The sequence below is a fragment of the Nicotiana sylvestris genome, chromosome 8 (genome assembly GCF_000393655.2).
Source record: "Nicotiana sylvestris chromosome 8, ASM39365v2, whole genome shotgun sequence".
NCBI classification, from domain to species: Eukaryota; Viridiplantae; Streptophyta; class Magnoliopsida; order Solanales; family Solanaceae; genus Nicotiana; species Nicotiana sylvestris.
The window spans coordinates 21983016-22003950 of record NC_091064.1 but is presented as its reverse complement, the minus strand read 5'-3'; the positions used below and the strand labels follow the sequence as shown (position 1 = coordinate 22003950).

Genomic DNA, 20935 nt, shown 5'->3' with positions numbered 1-20935 from the left:
GTCATCTGTGTATGCAAATACCAACATGTAAGTTTAATTCAATTTTCCTATAACTCAGTTCTATAGCATGATTTAGATTTGAAAGAAGGGTAACCAACTCCTAAAGGTCATGTAGTTCCCTGCTTATATAATGTGGTGCACAACACATCTATAAACAAAGATCTACTAGACACGGCTTGTAGACTCCCTAGGACATAACTATTATGATACCAAGTTTTTCACACCCTGAACCTGGGAGGCGAGACCAGCACTCAGTGCCTCACTTAACCTAATGTACCAACTTACGACTGATGAACTCTGAACATACAATGTCATACTTTGGCCATAGGGCTACATTCCAAGACAATTTACAAAGAAAAATATAAAACTGAACAGAAGCTAGCGCTGACTAAACATCAATATAAAGTTGCGCTGACAAGGCCGTTATAGCTACTACAGCTGACAACCAACAAAATATACATACAAGGCCTACAAGCTCAACATATTGCACTAACTAATAGGATATGTCTACAAGCCTCTACTGATGTATGTATGGTAATCGGAACAGGGCCCCGACCTACCCAAAACATATATACATATATACATAATATGTACACGAAACTCTAGACCCGACAACTCCGAAGGACATGGAGCTTACTGATCAGGCTGAACTCAGGCAACACCTACTAAGGAGGTCTACCCGTTTGTCTGTCTACACCTGCACGCATGAAATGCAGCACCCCCAGAAAAGGGACATCAGTACAAAATAATGTACCGAGTATGTAAGGTAATAAAATAACTAAAAGCTGAAACTAAATTGATAATATGATAACTGAAAGTAACTGGGAGACAAAGATGATTTGGAGATATACTTACCTACTGATACTTAATCAACTCTCTCAATATAGTAAGTAAAATAAATGTCCGGCCATATAAGGCTCGGAACATGTAACTGCTCTGCCGTTGTAGGCTCGTTCATAGGCGCTCGGCCATACTAGGCTCTGTATCTAAGCCATTTTGGGCTCGCTCATAGGTGTTCGGCCCCAATAGGCTCGGTATATAACTTACCATCTGATCAGAGGTTGCCTAATAGGGGCCTGAACACCGATTATAGCTCGGTGGTAGTGAAAATACTGTAATATTGTATATATATATATATACCCTTTGCTTTCTTGACTGGAAGAAGTTAATACTCAATTGAATACAAAGTCCCAATAAGGGTGAATATTGTAACTTATGAGACTAGTATAATGTATATAAATTCGAGAGTATGAACTTCTCTTTATGTCTCGTCATCAAACACATGTAGTTACGAGATTATGCCAAAATGAAGGAAGGGCTTAGCCTTAACATACCATATCACAATATTTCCAATCACCAAGTTGAGCTCGCCTCTTCACACATTAATCTACAACAATGATAATAATAATATCATTAAGTTGCGAAAGGTACAACTATTGCACAACGAACGACAAGCTTATTTTGTACAAAAAAGGGCAACAACTCCCCTATAATCCTTACTTCTTCCAAATTCAAGATAACACCAACAACACAAGAACACAACAATAACAACAACATATATACATTAATTTCCAGCCTTATATACACCATAAAATACTACAAAATATCTCAACACACCGCAATCTCTTCATACACAAAACGACCACTTTAGTAGTGTCAAACGACCCAAAAATGTTACGACGAACAATCAGACCACCACCCTACATCTATATGGTGTTCATCCACGCCCTTCCTCCTCCAAAACCCCACAAAATAGTAGTAAAACACGCATCCCAATAGCAACACAAAATAGTCCACAAGATAGTCTGCTACAAGTGAATAACTTGAACTCACGGCTTCCAATCACCGTCCCGTGAGTTCTTACAACTATAGAACGACTTACCATGAATTTACAGAAGAAAAAATTGATGAAAGAGAGAAGTAAAATTACCTTGTTTGTTGGATAACTCAGCTCCTATATTGGTTCTTCAAACTCTAGGTTTTGCCTCCAATTAGAACTTGAAAGGGAGAGAAAATCAATTAGGGTTTGTGTGTAATTTTTGGGAGGAAGTTTGCAAGGGTTTAGGTCTATTTATTTGTGATATATAATGAGGTTTATATTTTAGGAGATAAGCCCTTAAATGGGCTCTTTTGCTGACCCAAAATTGCCTCTTTTTGGGCTCTCATTTAACCAAGTAGGTGACACACCTACTTGTCACCTAGCAGCCTGCACAGTCTCGCAAAAATACATATATCTCTCTATTCCGATGTCATAATAATAAACGGTTTAATGTGTTAGAAAATAGACTCATATAGCTTCAATTTTATGGGTGGAACACTCCATAATTCTAAGTATATTTGGAGAAAATCGCAATTACATTGGACCCAACTTTTTAGTAAAACTTATGAATGTAACTTGTGATGACTTTCTTTCATCGGCTTTTGTTCAACAACTCGCTTGACTTCAAAACATAACACACGGCTATCATATGACTAAACTAATTCATAACATAACCTTCTTATCATGTTAATCACCCTAGTCTCACCCCAAAAGTACATGTTATAATCATCCTATACGGCAGGGTCCTGCAAAGCCATCAAAGATGAGCAAAACGAACAAAAATTTTTTGCTCCAGTTTGGTACTAGGAAAATTTTGTGAGTTATTAGAGAAAGAGATAAACTATCTACTTTGTTGAAAGGAAGACAAATCTAGTAGTATAAAGTATAGGTGTTAATTGGATGGGCTGGTTCGGGATGTAAACGAAAAAAATAGCCCGTCCGGTTAGTGTTCCCGACTGGTTAGTGGGCTAGGTAAACGAGCTGGTAAGGGGTTGGGAAAGTTTGGTCTAATTAGGGCCCGTCCGGATTTGGGATTAACGGGTCCGAACCAGGCCGAGTTACTTTTTTTAGTATATTTTATTTTTCTTATTAAATATTATTGATACTTAAGTGTTTGCAAACTTTTAAGGCTTAGAATTAAACTTTAAACTTTAAAGTTTAAAGTTTTAAATTTGAAATTTGATTTTTAAAATCTTAAATTTGAAATTTGAAAGTAAGTGGCTACAAAAAATTATTTAATAAGACTAATATGTAAGGATCAAACTCTGAAGGCTTTCGTTTTATATTTTTATTGAATAATAAATAATACTTCAAATTAATTTGCTAGTCTTATTTTGATTTTTTTTTATTTTTGAACTTGCAAATTAAAATTTTACAACTATTATAAAAAGAAGAAAAAAGTACATCACATGCTTTGCATCATTTTTGTAAGTTGATCCATGTCAACATGAGGTTCTTGATTTTCGGCATTGCTTTAATCGGAATCATAAACCATTATATCTCTAATTTCTTGGTCCTCCATTTCATCTACCTCTTCACGCCCTTGATTTCATCGTTCTGATCTTGTCCAATTTCTGAAGCACACTAGAATTTCCAAAGCGTTGCTACCCAATGAATGACGATATCTCCTAGTTGCTACCTTGCTTGGCTAAATGTCCTCTCTGATGCGACTGGTTTGTTGATGATCTCCTAGTGTAGACCAAATCAAATAATCTTCAACATTATCATTATCCTCCAAAGCACCATTCTCAGATGTTGAAACTGAACGAGTATACCGGGATTTCGGATGTCGCACTAAATTTGATATCAAACTTCAGTTGATAGAGTAATATTTGATATTTGATGAGATTGAATATTGATACCACGCTTCACTTGAATACCTAATATTTGATAATTATAATTTTTTAGTGACTAAAGTAGATATTTGATGAAACTTGAAATAATAAGTAATTGAGAATTAAAGGGAAATAAACAATATTATCAAGAGATAATTAGAGTAGTAAGAGAGAAAATGTGAGAAAAAAATGAAGAAGAAGGGGGTTTATTTATAGTTTTTAAAATGTTAAAATTGTAATTTATCAATTATTAGGGGTGGGGGAGGGGGCTATTTTCTTAAAAGGGTAGGCCGGAACGGCCATTTTAGCAAAAATGACCGTTGCCCAATGGTCATTTTTGAATTTGACCGTTGGCAACGGTCATAAATTTTAAAAAAAAATTAACACAATTGTAACCTGGCTAAACCGACTTGTAGCCCGGTAAAGGGTAACTAGGCTAACCAGGTTCCGAGGCACCGGTTATCAAAATGTGTTCATTCCCGCCTGGCTCCCCCAAACCCTCCCCAACTCGTCCCACCCCCTAGCGTACCGGGTTGACCCGGGCTAAACCGAGTCGAATCGAGCTATGATAGGGCTAGCCCGACCCAATTAACAGTCTTTGTATAAACTAGATATGTGAGGATATGCAACTAGGGGGAGTATCATGAGTTAATGAGAGAGAACATAACCTGAAGATTGTGCCTGGAATTACTGAAAAGAAATGTAATCATGGCTTAGTACCTTTGTATTAAGGGATAGAATGTAACCAGGGGATGGTGCCCTATATTACCGATAGGAAATGTAAAGGAATGTAACCAGGAGTTGCCACCCTATTTCACTATGAAATATAACCAGGAGTTGGCGTCCTATATCACTAGGAAGGAATATAACCAGGAGTTGGTACCCTGTATTACTGAAAGAAATATAACTAGGGGTTGGCGCCCTGTATTATTGATAAAGTGCCGAATCCCTCTAGGCGAAAAAGGTTTTACCTGAGTTAAGCTACGTAAAACAGCCTTAGCAAAGAGTACTCCTACCCGGAAATATGAGTTGGATCCCCCTAGGCGAAAAGGTTCTACCTGAGTTAAGCTACGAAAATGGGCTGCGAAAGCATACTTCTATCCAAAAATATAGGCTTGATCTTCCTAGGGGAAAAGGTTCTACTTGAGTTACGGTATGTAGAACAGCCTGAGCGAAGAGTACTTCTAACCAAAAAATATAAGTTGGATCCCACTAGGCAAAAAGGTTCTACCTGAGTTAAGCTACGAAAATGATCTGAGCGAAGAGTACTTCTATCCGGAAATATGAGCTGGATCCCCCCAGGAAAAAAGATTATACCATAGTTAAGCTGCGTAAAACAGCCTGAACGAAGAGTACTTCTACCTAAAAATATGAGTTAATCCCCGTAGGCGAAAAGGTTCTACCTGAGTTGAGCTAAGTAAAACAGTCTGAGCGCAGAGTACCTCTACTCGAAAATATGAGCTGGATCCCCTAGGCGAAAAGGTTTTACTTGAGTTAAGCTACAAAAATGGGCTGAGCGAAAAGTACTTCTACCCGAAAATATGAGCTGGACCCCCCTAAGCGAAAAGGTTCTACCTGAGTTAAGCTACATAAAACAGCCTGAGCGAAGAGTACTTCTACCCGGAAATATGAGCAGGATCCCCTAGGAGAAAAGGTTCTACTTGAGTTAAGCTACAAAAATGATATGAAAGAAGAGTACTTCTACCCAGAAATATGAGTTGGATTCCCCCTAGGTGAAAAGGTTATACCTGAGTTAAGCTACGTAAAACGTGAAGAGTATTTTACCCGAAAATATGAGCTAGATCCCCCTAGAAGAAAAGGTTCTACATGAGTTAAGCTACGTAAAATAACTTGAGCAAAGAGTACTTCTACCCGAAAATATGAGCTGGATCCCCCTAGAAGAAAAGGTTCTACCTGAGTTAAGCTACATAAAACAGCCTGAGCGGAGAGTACTTCTACCCGGAAATATGAGCTGGTTCCCCTAGGAGAAAAGGTTCTACTTGAGTTAAGCTACAAAAATGATATGAAAGAAGAGTACTTCTACCCAGAAATATGAGTTGGATTCCCCCTAGGTGAAAAGGTTCTACCTGAGTTAAGCTACTTAAAACGTGAAGAGTATTTTACCCGAAAATATGAGCTAGATCCCCCTAGAAGAAAGATCCTACATGAGTTAAGCTACGTAAAACAGCTTGAGCAAAGAGTACTCCTACCCGAAAATATGAGCTGGATCCCCCTAGAAGAAAAGGTTCTACCTGAGTTAAGCTATGAAAATGGGCTAAGCGAAGAGTACTTCTACCCGAAAATATGAGTTGGATCCCCTAGGCGAAAAGGTTCTACCTAAGTTAAGCTACGTAAAATAGCCTGAGCGAAGAGTACTTCTACCCATAAATATGACTTGGATCCCCCTAGGCAAAAAGGTTTTACCTGAGTTAAGCTACGTAAAATAGCCTGAGCGAAGAGTACTTCTACCAGAAAATATGAGCTAGATATCCCTAGGTGAAAAGGTTCTACGTGAGTTAAGCTACGAAAATGGGTTGAGCGAAGAGTACATCTACCCAGAAATATGAGCTATATCTCCCTAGGCGTAAAGGTTCTAACTGAGTTAAGTTACATTAAACAGCATGAGTGAAGAGTACTTCTATCCGAAAATATGATTTGGAGCCTTCCAGGCGAAAAAGTTCTACCTTAGTTAAGCTACGAAAATGGGAGGTATGAACAATAGTGATGCATGCTAAAAAAAAAGGAGATTTTGAGGAACTTACTTTTGGTTATATTCATCCTTTAAGAATTGCCATTCTGCACTGGTTTGTTTCTACTTCAAACGAAGAAAAAATTATGAGTTTTCAAAGTGGTGGTCGGTTTGTGGCTTTAATGCTCTAAGTACTTTTAATTCCAGGCCACCCCGCTATCAGAGGACTGGTTCTGTCAGTGTGGTACCGAGTTGCTTGGAAATTTATCACTTTCTGGAGACCTTGGCTTTCTGGTGTTGCCTCTGACTGTTTCGTACCCGGATGTTTAAAGTGATGTGGACCCTTGTCTAGAAAGCACGTCTTTACTTTGGCGGTTTGTTTTTTGTTTACAAATCAAACTTGATTTTCTTGCACCCAATACCTATTTGTGTCGTGGTGCTATCAACTTTTCCCATGAAGCAAGTTCTTGCTTAGCGACCTTTTTGATTTCTTTGAAACACTTTATTCGGTTGATCAAAAGAGATCAAAGATGGATTTGTGCCGTTGTCAATGTCGTATATGCCCCAAATTGTGCTCGATATTATAGGGAAGCTATTGCCTGTTTTACAGCCATTTCTTTGCTTTGCTTTTGATGCAAGATTAGACACTAAAAGGGATTCAAAGAAAATTATGCGTAAAATAGATGAATTATTGATAGTGAAAAAGAACTATGTTTAAGGAAAAGGTGTCCCTTTTGGGGAAAGGAATATGGAGACTTATCTGGAGGTATGTGCTGATTTCAATGAATCATGACATGTATTTTGGATTGGATGCCTGATCCGTCTGAGCTGTCTAAATCTCAAAATCTATTGCAAACGTTCATCTGGAAACTGAGTCCTTGGTTGTGCTCATGCCTGAGTATTGAAGACCTTCGTTCGGCCAGTAGTGCCTTATGCAGGTTTTCGCTCTCTCATTTCTCTACTCATCATCACCTTATGTTGCTCATATGGCTTTCCACCAATAAGACACTTATTTCTCTACTCAATATTGCCTTATGGTGCCCATTTGGGTTTTCACCATTAAGACTCTCTAGTTTTCTTTTTTCTTTTTTTCTGCCGCCCTTGATTGTATGCATCAGGTGGTCCGACGTCTTGGCATGGTGATTTCAACATTCTCAAAGATCGATTGGAATGTCTTAACGGGAAAAGGTGAAAAGAAGCTCGAACTGAATTACAACTTTATGAACCATTTTTAAAGAATTACCATAAAAATAAAACAAATTCCTACCCCAATTTTGGAGTATTGTGGATATGAATTTTTGTTATGATGGGACCGAACCCAGGTTAGGGCTGCCTACATATACTTTTAAAATCAGGTCGAACATAGTTCACTAACTTATAAGATTTGTTGTTTGATTGCTGTTTTTTTTCTTTCTTTTTTGCTTTTTTTTCTTTTTTGTTTTAACAAGCACACAGTTCCAAAAAGAGGAAAAACAAAGAATGCAAATATGACTCAAAAGGGTTAACAAAAGGGTGATACCTATTTGGGATAGTGAGCAATGATAGCCTTCGTCGTCTCGATCTAAGAAAATCATGCGTGAAAGTTCTACAGTGAGTATATATGAAATATAATATATTTTGACTGCATTTGCGTTAATGGTCATGTCTGATACCCATCCATCTTCATCTTCCAAGTGCAAGGCCCCTTTTGGTAACACTTACTTGATGATATAGGGTCCTTGCCAGTTCGGGGCGAACTTTCCTTTAGCTTCAACCTGGTATGGAAAGATTGATTTTAAAACGAGTTGGCCTACCTCAAAGTGTCTTCGGCGCACTTTCTTGTTATAGGTATGTGCCATTCTTTGCTGGATAGACCAAAAAGCAATAGGCTGCGGGTCTATTTCTTTTTGTGAGTTATTGGTCCACTTTTCCTATTTAAGTAAAAGCTATCCCAATGCCATGCAAAGCCCAATATAAAATAATTTGGCCTAATGGCCATGTGATATTCAAAATGAACTAGTAGTCCAAATTCCCATAGGCTGGCTCTATACTTTAAAAGTTAGAACAAGCCTAGCACTTTGTTTTGAACTATGAAAATCAAAGTAATCTTACTTCAAATATTTTAGCATATCTATCTTTGTAATAACGTGGCTTTTCCTACCAACGAGTTTAGAGATGTTCTTTTCTTTAAATGAAAAGCTAGTTTTTCTTTCCAAAATTTTAACAACTTATTCGCCTTAGTAATTAATTTAAAAGCTAGGCAAATAATAGGCGTGTTTTAACTTCATGAAATCGCTTGTGTAGCGTGATGTTTAACATGTAATAAATTATCAAGACGGGTGACGAATGAACTTTATCTGAAAGAGTTTAACACTACCAACTTAAATACCTGGATATGCATCACTTGCATTTTTGTTTTACTAGCAGTTTCATGAAACAAAGGTGATAGTGAGTCATAATAACAAAGCAACTATGAACCAGAAGGTTTAAGACATTTTGTCAACTAGAATATACATAGAAGTCCAAAATTTATCATATATGCTCACACACAAAACCTTACAAGAACAAAGTGCTTTTAAAGCTTAAAATAAATTGAAAAGAAACTCAAATTACTTCGTGTCCATTCAATCTTGACTCAAAATTATAGTAGCATTTTAAGAAAATTACCTGGATAGTAGAAAGAAAATGTCATCAAGGGAGGAATTGAATTTCAGCAACAAAATCAACAACTTATAACCCGAGAAAAAAACCCAGAAAAATCTAGCAAGAAAGTATTTGATACCAGTAGCTACTTACTCCGGCAACCACCAAGGATTCCCTTATTTTCTCACAAGTGATACACTCTGAGAAACATTCACCCGAAGCTCACCAGTTTCAGCTCTCACTATAAAATTTTAGCTGTTGTTTTACTCTATTTAGTTATGTGTTTTTAGTGTGTAAAAGATGTCTTCTATATATGATAGTTTTGTAAGCTTAAAGTAAGGAAAGAGCAGCCCGTAAGTAGGCAAAGAAAGTCATTTTTTGGACAAATTTTGATTCACCAAAAATCTATCTAAAAAAATCGATTTTGTATGCTAAACACAGTTCAAAGGCTTCCCAAAAGGTGAAATGATAGCCTGAAACCTACTGTGGCAGAAGTAAGGAGGAAAGGGGTCCTTTCAGCCACCCTACTAGTAAGAAGTAGGCTACTAAAGTGTCATATTTCATGATTAAACTCATCTACCATCCAACTTTAAACTATCAACACCAAACTAGATCAACATAAATCAAACTTAAACTAGAACTTAACTCACTAATTGAATTGACAAAGTAAATATGACTTCAATCGTAACCAAGCTAAGCATTCAAATAAACCAGACTAAAATCAGTTTGATTTATGAGAAAATTAACATAGAGCAACTGAAACTATAACCTATTGCACTAAACAAATTTAAACATAGTATTGCTGCACTATCAGACAATAATTAATAGCAAAAAATGACTAACGATTAGATAATACAACTATTTCAAATTATATTAGTGCAGCCAAATGAATCAGGAATGACCAAATCAAGCGAAGAAATCAACTGAAATCTAAATAGCAAAAACAAAAACAGAAAAGGAAAGAAAGAAAAATAAAAAGAAAGGGAGGTAGGGTTTTACCATATGAGGGAAAGTCGATGCCAAATCGAGCAACGAAGAGATGTCGGGGTCATCAAAACGTGGCTGTCTGACCTTGAAGCACACGTTTCATTTTGGCAGACGCTAAATTCAATAAATTCAGATTCATACCTAAAGGAAATGGGTGTCCATGGGTCAAAAATATTATAAACATTGAGGCTTGTCAATGGTAAGGGTGGCTTGGATAGTGGGCTAGTTGGATCGGCGGCGGTGGTGTTTTTGGGATGAAGTTAAAAGGAAAGTGTAGATCTCATTGAGATCTACATGTTCATGTAGTTTTTGTGGGGGGTGTAGTCACTGGTTTTTCGTGAAATTGAAGAGGAAAATAAATGGCGGCTATCTAAGGTTTTGATTTCACAGAATTTAGAGGGATTTTTGAAGATTTGGGGCTCGAATTAGGAGAGAGGGTAAAAAGAGAAAGAGATTGTTGTAAGGTTTTATGGGGTTTGGATGAAGACCGGCCGGTGGTGGCGATTTTCGGCCAGCAGAGCCACCGTGAGGGGTGGTGGAGACGCGGGGAGTTTAAGAGAGTGAGGACAGAGGAGAGAAAGAAAGGAAATAGGGAAAATAGAGCAAATATTTTGGTATTTAGGGGTTTAAATACCTGAGTGGGGGATGATCTTCAGTCGTTGGATCATCAGGGCATGGACTGGTGAGATTTAATATCTGATTCAGTAAATAAAACGACGTAGTTTTGCCTTGAAACTATGTTGCTTGAATGCTCCATCAGACAAGCCTAGGCTGGGACAGTTCAAACGGATTGGACCTTTGATTTGGCATGATTTAGGCCCAACTGATAAAACAAAAACTAATTGGCCCAATTCTTTACCATTCTATTATTATATTTCAAACTAATAACACAAAATCAAATAGAAAAATATGGTCAAAATATAGGCATTTACATTGGCAAATGGCACTTATAAAGAATTAGTAAATACAATATATAAATTGCAATTGGTAAATGCGATTTATACTTCGCAATATAAATGCATATATCGCAATTTCCAATTTCGATGTATATATCGCAATTACAAATTGCATCTTATATATTGCAATTTTACGACTTATATAACCCAACTATTATGCAAAGATTTGCGGTTTAAAGTTTTCTTTTGACATGATAAAAAGGAAATACAAACGCAGAAAATAGGATCATGTGACAAATAGCTTAAAAACATAACATAGATTGTTTAGAGATAGTCACAGTTGTTTGAGTCAGAGAGCAAATATTTTTTCTTGTTTATGAAGTAGTGAAGTAATAGGATCTGATAGTGTTAATGAAGTAATAGGAATTGATGGTGTTAAGTGCACCCACTGAATGGGTAAAACAACTACAGCTCCATAGAAGAGAAATCATTTAAACCCGTTAAGATTTGCATTGTATAACACCCATTTAAGAGAAAAACACTCTCTAATAGGCATTTTTTTCTTCTCCGGATAGTTATATCTCTTGAGGTGCAATTAATCATGATTATTAATTTATTATGCTTATATCCGAGATGACACTTGGATTCTATCAATGTTGGATGTTCATGTCACAAAATTTGATACAAAGGGAAGGCAGATGATGGTAGACTTATGTGAGAAAATGATGAACAAATTAACCAGGATTAGGGCCCTAATGGAATGATCCGGTCGGTCATTTTGAGAGTATTAGTTCCGATCCCTTAATTATTGTTTTTCCCGTATCTTTTTCTACTTATGTAACTTTTCAGAAAGTTTTGTTTTGGTTTCGGAGTGATTTGAGACACTTAGTCTCTAAAACGGAAGCTTAAGTTCTAGGATTTTGACCGTAGTTGGAAATATATGAAGATGACTCCAGAATGGAGTTTTATCAGTTATGTTAGCTTCGTTGGGTGATTTTGGATTTAAGAGCGTGTTCGGATTGTGATTTGGAGGTCAGTAGCTGAATTAGGCTTGAAATGGCAAAAGTTAAATTTTTAGGAAGTTAGACCGTGAGTGGAATTTTTGATATCGAGGTCGGATTCTGATTCTGAAAGCTAGAGTAGGTCAGTAATGTCGAATATGACTTTTGTTCAATATTTGAGGTCAATCGTACATGTTTTGATAGGTTTCGGTATCGGTTGTAGAAGTTTGAAATTTCAAGTTCAATAAGTTTGAATTGGAGTGTGATTCATTTTTTTGTTATTGTTTGATGTGATTTGAGGGCTTGGTTAAGTTCGTATGGTGTTTAGGACTTGTTTATATATTTGATTGAGGTCCCGGGGGACTCGGGTGTGTTTCAAATTATTTTCGGATAAATTTTAGACTTGTGAGAATTGCTGAAGTTTTTCAACTTCTAGTGTCATCACACCTGCGGTGAGGTTGACCGCAGATGTGGCCCTATTCTGGATAGCCAGTGGTCGTAGGTACGACAAAAGGACCGCAGAAGTGGAGCCGCTCCTGCGGAGAAGTGATCGCAGATGCGGGAGTCGAGCTGGGTAAGGATTTCGCATAAGCGGACAATTGTCCGCAAGTGCGTAGGTGTGGCTACTTGATCGCAGAAGCAGACCCAGGTGTCTTAAGTCAATTCCGCACCTGCAATGGAAATTCGGCAAGTGCGGCATTGCAGGTGCGACTGGGGGTCCGCATGTGCGAGATCACAGGGCAGAAAGGGGGAAATTATGAGGGTTTGATCTCATTTTCACTTTGGGACTTGAGAGCTCAGATTTAGGCGATAATTTAATGGATTTTTAGATGAAGCGATATGGTATTGATTCTTAACTCATTTATGGTTATATTCCAATAACCTATAGTTAATTTTATCATTTAATTAAGGATTTGGGTTGAGAAAATTGGAGAAAAAGTTTGAAAGTTCTTCAACCAAATTTTTGGGTTTTGTTTGAGATTTTGAGATCAGATTTGAGTAATTTTGGTACGAGTGAACTTGTGGCTGAATGGGTGTTTGTTTTTTTACTTTTACTCGATTCTGAGACGTGAGCTCGGGTTTACATTTTGGGGTGAATTTCTAATTTCTTGATAATGACTTAATTTCATTAATTAGATTAGTTTCTTATAGTTATATTTAAGGTATGTGATTGTTTTTGGCTAGATTTGGGCCATTCGGAGTCGAAAAATTGCAGAAAAGGCATTTTTACTAATTGATTGAGCTTGGTGCAAGGTAAGTGGCTTGCCTAACCTTGTGTGGGGAAAATCCCCTTAGGGTTTGGTACTGTTGTGATATTTCTGTGATATGCGAGTGATGTGTATGCAAGGTGAAGAATGCGTACACAGGCTAATTGTTGAAAAATTCGGGTTTCACTGAGTAGTAACATGTTACATCTTCATTGAGTTATACCCGCATGTGTTGTTATCCTGTTTAGCCTAGTATCGTATGCCTACGTGTCTTAAATGCTTATTTGAAATCTATGCGGCATGCTTAGTTGAATTCCTATTATTCCTTGATTCGTATCAGTCTTAAATTGTAGAGTTCTTATTGTTAAATGTTGTTTTCATATGTTTCGAGATGTGTGTTTACCTTTGGGACTACGAGGAGGTACCTCGGGAGATCATCCTGCACATTTACTTTTGGACTATGAGGCGGTACCTAGGGATATCCTCCTGCACATTTACTTTTGAGACTACGAGGCGGCATCTTAGGAGATCTCCATGTATATTTACTTTTGGGACTACGAGACGGTATCTCGAGAGATCCCCTGTTTATCATTTACTTTTGGGACTACGAAACGGTATCTCGGGAGCGCCTCTATTATTTATCTCTATGTATTGTGTTGTTATTTTTGGTAATTCTCCTTGTTAGATTCTCAGCCTATTTACATTATTATATCTTCTGTCTTGCTTATTATATACCATTGGGGTCCTGACCTGACCTCGTCACTACTCTACTAAGGTTAGGCTTGTCACTTACTGGTACCATTGTGGTGTATTCATTCTACTCTTATGCACATGTTTTGTGTGTAGGTCCCGGTACCTCCTACCAGTCCCGCTATTAGTCGCATAGCTGCTGCTCAAGACACTTCAAGGTATATCTACCTGCCTCCGTAGACCTCCGAGTCCCCCTCTATCCCTTTTATGTTGTTCCTCCTTTATTTCTTCTAGTTATTGATGTATAGAAACAGTTAGAAAAATTATTAGAGTTTGTGACTTATGATTACCGGGTTTTGGAAATATTGTGTATACTCGAGTGTTGGTTTACTTGTACATGCCGAGCGACATTTTATCATTATATAGTTATCTGTTGCAGTCTAGCTGTTAAATTCTATTTTCATTTATGTTATTGCGCAAATTGTTAGGTTTACCTAGTGTCACACCTCCTTTTTTACCACCCGAGGGGTATAAGGAAGTTTTTTCCAATTTAAGTGACAATCGAAACGGGATTATTTTATTTAAAATTTATAGTCGTCACTTGGGATAATTTATGGTGTCCCAAGTCACCGGTTTAAAATCCGGAATCGAGGAAGATTGAGTCTATTTACTGTCTGCGAACACAAAAATTTGGGTAAGGAATTCTGTTAACCCCGCGAGAAGGTGTTAGGCATTCCGGGGTTCCGTGGTTCTAGCACGGTCGCTTAAACTATTAATATTGGCCTATTATCTAATTTACTACATGTTTTTAGCCAATTGTAAATTTTAACTTTATAACCGCTTTTAATCATTTGATCGTTTTTTAGGATTTATAAAATTATTTCTTGAACAAGTTACGATTGTCGTACACTTGTTTGTTTTGGAACACGCCGCGAACCATGCTGCATGAAATGCACCCGCGATTCACGACATCTGTATTTTATTATTATTCAAAGTTGTTACGTTTGAGTCGCATGAAATGCACACCCGAATTGGGGGTTACGTATCGTGACCATGCCAGGGAACCGTACCCATAGACACAATGATTTATCAATAACGTTAGAAGTGTTTCTTGATAGCAATTACATCATTTTCAAAACAATGCCAACATAAAATTAAAATAAGAATGTAAACAAACTAGCATTTTATCCTAATTACATCAAGTAGTGAGTTAGCTCCAGCCAACTATGAGCAATTTCAATTATGAACAGAATATCACAAACAAGGAATTTGGCTAAATATATCATTCCAACACCAAATAAGATAGCAATTGACAAAAGGTGAGATGGAACGGACCTTTTATATCAGAAACACTTCTTGAATACAAGGGTGGGAATTCAACAAGAACAACTCAACCAAGAGAACAGAGGACTCGCCAGCAACCTCGCCGGAAATATCCAACCTCGGAACAGACATCCTCGCTACTAGATCTAAGCAACCAAGACCTTAAAGTCATTGAAGATTCCCTCAATTATTTCTATTTTCCCTTTAACTTTGATTGTGCCTTTTTCCTTTTCCAATTCATGTGTAGCATACGCGTCTGATTTTTCACTTTGTTATTGTACCTAATTTCATCAATCTTTATTCTTGCACCACATGAAAAGCTCTAGCCTAGAATATTTGCTCTGTTTTTAAAAAGATTAAGAGGAACATAATATATTGTGGTATTTTGGTGATTCGCACGGTGGAAAGGCAGTTACTAGACATGGTGATTACTAAGCTTTGTACATGATGGTATTATTGGGTTTTGATGATTTTAATCAGCTATGAATAGGTGATGTTTGTTTTTTTGGTGAGATTTCATGGAGGAATTAGTTTGAGAAAGGAAAAATGTGGTTCACAATGGTGAGGATGAAAAGCTGCGCACTTTTTTCGTGGCCCCGCTCTTTTCTTAGCTAGGTGTTAGTTTTATAGAGGGTAGAAATTAGGTTAGCTTAAATAAGGAATGAGTATGGGCTTGGATCTAGGAAATTGGGTTGGACTATGCCTTTTTTGGATATAAATTTAGGCTAAGAAGACCAAATAATACAATGTATCTATAAAGATGTAAAGATTACTCTAAATTAAAATAAACTAATATAAAACTAAATACTATGAGTGAAACTAATTTTTTTTTTGTATATTCAAATGTTATAATACTGTAAATATAAATATACTAATTGACTTTAAGCTAAAGATGAACATATTTATTTTATTTTTTGTGATAAACTAAAGTAAAAGAGTCAAAACTATTTAAAATAACGATATTAAACCTAAATTAATTATTTTATGCTAAACATGTGTAAAATCTTGGGGAGGGTCAAAAATCACATGTCTACAACTGCCCCTCTTTGACTGCAAACGCGAACAGTTTTCAGACAAAGATTGACGAGATAGGTTTTTTGACCCGACCCTTATTTGGAGAGACCAAAAACTAAAAGAAAGGAGAATGTGACCGAACCCTGGTATCTGAGCTGCCTACATATCCTTGGCTATAAAAGAATCAGGCCACATGTAGTTCAAAATTAGGAAGAGTGATGGAGTATACCGAGGTGGAGAGCCGATTGAGGTGCCGTCGAGGTTCCGGTCTGCGGTCCCGTTATTACAGCAAAATCAAAATTAAAAAGACTAACTAAGCCTATCAGCTATGAGTTACAAGATTCCTTTTGATGAGTCTTCTGAAGATTGATCTTGAGTCTTGGTTGGTTCTTTATGCGGACTCTGATCTGAATCTTAATGCTTGTTAGTTGCAGGTGTTGATTCAATCTTCTTCAGCTTTTTTAGATCAAAATGGGACACGCAGAGCTTGTGACTTCAATTATGTCTTGAGCAGTCCACATCTTTTCTCCGCTTTTGCACTTTGGATTCATTTTTTTCCTTTTGTTCTTGATTGAGACTTCTTATGTTGATCATCTCGGACTGCTGACTCGCATTCTTGATGCGAGCTTCTTTTGTTGCTGACCTGAATTGCGTTCTGAATGGAATTCCCTTGTTTTCCAGGTGGGCACCTGATTGCTGAACTTGAACCGTCTTCTCTTGTTACTTGAAACTGTTTTCCCTTGCACCTTGAACCATTTTCGCTTGAAAGTTGAACCATCTTTCTTTGAAACTGCTTTCCCTTGAAACTCGAACTGTCTTCCCTTGTTCTCCAGGTGGGCGCCTGATACCACGGCAAAATAGACAAAACAAAAGAAACTTTTCTGCCCCAGTTTGCACTAGGAAGATTTGTGAGTTGTTAGCAGTATTGTAAATCACTTATACTATTGATGCAATGATGAGAGTAAACTAAAGATTAGACTAGGATGTGCATTTCCTATGCGTGATTGAACTTGCGCAAAACTATAAACTAAGCATCACTAAAGTAAAAACTGCCCCTATTCTCCAGGTGGGACCCCTGATTTCAAGAAATCTAAAAATTAACCCCTCTTTTTTCAAATTCAGACTTTCCCTTTTTTTTAAATTATTATACTAGGAAAAAATTCATCGGACTAGGTTTTCTATCTTAGGAGAAAGATTCATCATACTAAGATTTTGATCCTAGAAGAAAATTCATCAGACTAGGTCCCCATTTTTTGTTATCTTAGGAGAAAGATTCATCATACTAGGTCTTCTATCTTAGGAGAAAGATTCATCAGACTAACATTTTGATCCTAGGAAAAAATTTATCGGACTAGGTTTTCTATCTTAGGAGAAAGATTCATCAGACTAAGACTTCGATCCTATGAGAAAATTCATCAGACTAGGTCCATTTCTTTTAAAATTATTATCCTAGGAGAAAATTTATTGGACTAGGTTTTATCTTAGGAGAAAATTCATCAGACTAAGACATTTATCCTAGGAGAAAGACTCATTAGACTAGGTTTGCTTATCTTAGGAGAAAGTTTATCAGACTAAGATTTCTATCCTAGGAGAAAATTCATCAGACTAGGTTTCTTTTCTTCTTCTTTTTTTGGTATCTTAGGAGAAAGATTCATCAGACTAAGATTTCTATCCTAGGAGAAGTTCATCAGACTAGGTCTTCTATCTTAGGAGAAAGATTCATCAGACTAAGATTTTCATCCTAGGAGAAAATTCATCAGACTAGGTCTTCTATCTTAGGAGAAAAATTCATCAGACTAAGATTTCTATCTTAGGAGAAAGTTCATGAGACTAGGGTTCCTTATATTTGGAGAAAGATTCATCAGACTAAGATTTGATCCTAGGAAAAGGTTCATCAGACTAGGCATTCTATCTTAGGAGAAAAATTCATCAGACTAAGACGTTTATCCTAGGAGAAAGATTCGTCAGACTAGGTTTGCTTATCTTAGGAGAAAGTTCATCGGACTAAGATTTCTATCCTAGGAGAAAATTTATCGGACTAAGATTTTTTTAGGAGAAAGATTCATCAGACTAAGATTTCTACTGAGAGCAAAATCCATCAGACTAGGACTTTTTATCCTAGGAAGAAAAATGTGAAGATCAACGACAAAATTTTATGCACAATAGCAAGACAAATAAAGGCAAAGAATTGAGAAACTTCCCTTTGTCGGCTCTTCTCTTCCTTTCTTTTTCTTTCTTTTCTTCTTTTTTTTTTCTTTTTCTTTTTCTCTTTTATTTTTATTTTTATTTTTTCGAACCACTTTCCTTGCACTGCTTTGTTCCTGTTTCAAACAAAGAAAACTTTGTCAGTTTTAAAAGGTGGTGGTCGGTTTGTGGCCTTGAGTCATGAGCAGATTGGCTTTTGCTCGATCAACCTGAGTCGGTCTCAAGAGACTTTTGTTTTGTACCAACTCTGATTGTTTCACACCCAGTACCATTTGTATTTGTAGCTCAAACAGCCTTATCCCAACTGGAGATCTTTGCTTAGGTGACCATTTCTGATATCTTGAATGACTTCCTGCTTTTGAGCAATTTGTCTGTCAGAGAGAATCAACAGTTATCTTTGCTTGCGCCAAGTAGGTTGACAAGAGTCTTTTGGGGGAGCCTTTGCATGAATCCTCAAGGCACGTTGATAGTAACAACTGAGTGTGCTGGCCAAATTTATTTTATGCAACTGAAAAGCTGATAGCAGATTTTGAAATCTTTTCTTGATTGTTTTGACAAGGACTGACTTGGAGTGAAAGACACAATAATACAAAGAAACAAGTATTAACAAGAAATGCCCATGTCGGAAGGACAAAAGGAAGAGTTTTTTTTACTTTTTCTTTTTTTTTAATAACTAGCCTTATAATCATGACATGCATTTTGGACTTAGTGACCGATCTATCAAACTAACCAAATCTTCCTTTTTACCACTCTTATGATTTTGAAGTCGGACTTGTTCGTGCCACTTCTTTGCATCAGCTTCGCGACTCACTTTCGACTAGTGGTGCTCCGAGGGATTTCACCTATAAGCCTCTCTCATTTATTTATCTCTGCTTACCGTCGCCTTGCAGTGCCCGTGAAGATTTTCACTAGTAAGACTCTCTCATTTTTTTTATTTTTTTATTTCCTTTTTTTTCTGATTTTCTTTTGTGAGCAACTTGAATATGTTCTATGTCGTGTGACAACCATTGCTCATTGCATGTTTCTCTTGGCATTCTTGAAGGCATATTGGGAAGTCTTTATTTGGAAGAAATTTGGATAGGGTTGGGAAGAAAGGACGTCATGAAGGCTCAAAATAGACTCAAAATGAAGGGTTGTGGACTTACAACTCTTGGACTCGACTCTTTCAAAAGTGAAATAAAATCTCTGTCCCAGTTTCAGATACTAGGGAATTTTTCTTTTTGGAATTTTTTTTGCGACTTTTATTTCGTTGGACCGAACCGTGAGGCTTCCTACGTATCATTTTTTAAAGAATCAGGTCGAACGTAGTTCAAACATCTGACCTAACTATTTTTTTTCATCTTTCTTTCTGTTTTTTTCTATCTTTTTTTTTCTTTTTATTTTCAAAACAAGTTGCCCCAGCTTCTATTTTTTGAGGGCATGGACCTTTGACAATTCTTTTCTTCTTCATTATTTATTTCACTTGAACTTTCTAAGAATTGCCCCAGTTTGTACTCTTGGGACATGCACTTTTATTTTCTTTTTCTTTTTTTTTCAATTTTTTTAACTCTTGACTCTAAACTTGATTCCAAAATAGGGTGGTCAAAGAAAATAACACGGGCTCAAAAGGGGTAACGAAGGGTATAAAGTGTTTGGATAGCAGAAAAATGGCCTCCCATCCTCGAGAACGCCAATTATAGTATCCTTTCGCAATCACATCATTGATGAACATGCCTGTCTTCTTGGGTCTTTTTTAGTGAAAAGCTGTATGAGCAATACTTTCCTCGATGTAAATGACCCTTGTCAATTTGGGTGACTTTTCTTGGATTTTATCTTGATGTAAAAGATGCATTTTTCCACTAACTGATCCATTTCAAGTTGTCTGAAATACACCTTCTATTGAAAAACACTTTCTATCTCTTAGTTTTAAACAGAATTCAACCTGTCCGATTATCCTTAAGCCTCATCTTCTCAAACGATTCAAAAGGTAGAGATCCTTAACTTCCATAAGCATGACTGCTTTAGTTCCATGTAAACTTAGCTCATGGTTATTTTTCAAATGTTTCACGTGTCTATTTTTCTTCAAAAGTGTCTCTTTCTCACTTATCCAATTCAAGACTAAATCAGTTTTCTAAGATTTGACCAAAAATTTTGCATGCATGTCATGTTACTAAAACTAGCGTGAAAAGAACTATGCACAAAATGGACACAAAATGACTGACTGTTTTTTTATTGAATAAAGGATAGCAGGGTCCGATAACACAAAAGAAGAAGAAAAGACGAAAAATAAGCTACCATGGCTAAAGGAGGAGTGACTTTCCAGTTACTAAGCGACATTTTAGCCACACATTCACACATCAGCGTTACTACGTCATTTGGCCATTTTGATTGCTTTGGATTCAATACTCAAATTTTGACAATCATCTCGAGCAGCCTATGTTCTATTGCTCAAATATGGTAAAGTCAACCCCACATTTGCCTCCATCTTTGATTTTTCACTGCTAACTTGCCTACTTGCCTTTTCGTGACTTTGGGTCAACAACAGTGGTGCTTGTTCCATTGGTTGAGAAGATGCTTTTATTTCTGAGGATTCTTGGATTGTTTTTGTGACTCGCCATTGCAAACCAACAATCCGACCACCTTTGACTAGCTTTTATTTCAAAACAA

At 36.8% G+C, this 20935-nt stretch overlaps 2 long non-coding RNA genes across 3 annotated transcripts; both read right to left on the bottom strand.

Annotated features, from left to right (window-relative positions):
* Positions 1-368: 368 nt before the first annotated feature.
* Positions 369-1998, bottom strand: LOC138874500 (uncharacterized). The gene is made up of 3 exons (XR_011401465.1): positions 1931-1998; positions 1335-1387; positions 369-697 (listed from the first exon to the last, which is right to left on the bottom strand). It is a non-coding gene; the product is annotated as an uncharacterized lncRNA (long non-coding RNA).
* A 1094-nt stretch (positions 1999-3092) lies between these two features.
* Positions 3093-15097, bottom strand: LOC104217991 (uncharacterized). Of its 2 annotated transcripts, none has more exons than XR_011401464.1 (3): positions 15083-15097; positions 9965-10775; positions 3093-3699 (listed from the first exon to the last, which is right to left on the bottom strand). It is a non-coding gene; the product is annotated as an uncharacterized lncRNA (long non-coding RNA). The 2 variants fall into 2 exon arrangements; XR_708885.2 differs by lacking the exon at positions 3093-3699 and adding an exon at positions 8769-8989.
* Positions 15098-20935: the final 5838 nt, after the last annotated feature.